The sequence below is a fragment of the Mandrillus leucophaeus genome, unplaced genomic scaffold (genome assembly GCF_000951045.1).
Source record: "Mandrillus leucophaeus isolate KB7577 unplaced genomic scaffold, Mleu.le_1.0 Scaffold26, whole genome shotgun sequence".
NCBI lineage: Eukaryota > Metazoa > Chordata > Mammalia > Primates > Cercopithecidae > Mandrillus > Mandrillus leucophaeus.
Window position 1 is genome coordinate 608,249 of NW_012102698.1, and position 1,868 is coordinate 610,116.

Consider the following 1,868-nt stretch of genomic DNA (forward strand, 5'->3'; position numbering starts at 1 on the left):
GCAGTGAGCCATGTTCATGCCACCGCACTCCAGCCTAGGTGACAGAGAGACCCTGTCCCAAAATGATAATTCTCCATATTGGGCCTCCCACAGGGGGATCTTGGGGGGGCTGCAGCTCAGGGTGACTCCCATCTTGTCACTAGCCAGGTGACCCCTTCATTCTGGAGCTTGAGCTCCGAAAGCCCCAGGTGGGGGTGCCCTTTCAGATGCCCCTTTTCAATTTCAAAGGCTCTGATTCTAGATCTTGAAGCCGGATGTGGCCCTGGCACCCGGCTTCAGTTTCCACTGTGAAGGACGGAGGTCTCCCAGGCCCAGCCCAGGCGGCCAAGCCCATCCTGGAATCAGAACACACTGAGCACACTGTGTAGGGTGGCACCTTTTTATCCAAGTTACTAGCTACACATCAGTGTTTAAAGAGAAAAAAGTGACCTTTCATTTTTTTTTTTCTTGAAACTTGAGGAAACAAGATACATTCTACTGATTTTTTTTTTTTTTTAGAACTAAATGCATGTCTGCAGCGCGGTAAAGGTGTCTTTTTTTCATGCTATGTGGGGAAAGTGTGCTGCTTTTTGGAGATGGACTGGAATGTCTGGTTTCTGTCCCTGGGCCCAGCGGCTACGCCTGTTTTCTGTAGAAGGTGCCGTAGTGAGACCCAGGGCCACTCCTTCCTATCACTGTCACAAGGTTGTGATAGTGTATACTTTGAGCTAAAGGGCTCTTTGCGAGCCTCCAAAAAATAACAACTCATATTTATTGAGCATTCACTCATGAGTACTGTACCTGACTTAGTTCATTTAATCTTCACAGCAACCCCAGGAGGTAGATTTTACTGAGGAGGAAATTGAGACGCAGAGAAGCTAGCTGCTTCCCCAAGAGTAGCCCATGTATGAGTGAAGCTGTGCAGGCTGGCCCCAGAGCCCAAGCCCCCTACCCCTGCTGTGCTGACGTTTCAGGGATGACTGTGTCAAGGGCCCCGATCCCCTTTACTCTACTGGCAGGAAAGGAGAGAGTGCTTCCCTTACACTGTCACCCTTACGACTTTTTTTTTTTTTGAGATGGAGTCTCACTCTGTCGCCCAGGCTGGAGTGCAGTGGTGATCTCGGCTCACTGCAGCCCCTGCCTCCCGGATTCAAACGATTCTCCTGCCTCAGCCTCCCGAGTAGCTGGGACTACGGATGCATGCTACCACGCCCGGCTATTTTTTTGTATTTTTTTAGTAGAGACGGGGTTTCACCGTGTTAGCCAGGATGGTGTCAACGTCCTGACCTCGTGATCTGCCCACCTTGGCCTCCCAAAGTGCTGGGATTACAGGCGTGAACCACGGTGCCCGGCCTCTTACAACTTTACTGTACAGATGTCCCCCAACTTTGATTTGATTCGGTTGAGGATTCTTCACTGTAGAGTAGTGCAAGCATGGCACACAATCGGTTGAAACCACGCTTTGAATACCCACCTGCACATCCATATTCTGCTCTTCACTGTCAGAGACGGAGGCTGCAGTGAGCTGAGATCGCGCCGCTGCACTCCAGCCTGGGCGACCGAGCAAGGCTCCCTCTTGAAGAAATAAAAAAAAAAGGAAATTCCTTTCTTTCTTCCCTCTCCCCTTTGGTGCTCCTCCCCTCTCCTCCCTTCTCTAAATCTCCCTGCCTTCCCTCTTTTTTCCAAGCTAATTCTCCATCACTTATGGGAAGCGAATTGACCCACCCTTCCAAACTGAGCAGTTTTGGACACGTGCAGGTTCCTAACAGCGGGCTCTGGAGCCTGGGCTTCCCCAGTCAGGTGGTGAGGGAGTCATGATGTAGGGCATTGTGTACTTTGAGCTTCTTGAAATATAGCCTGGGCAATGTAAAACCCAAAAAATTAGCCGG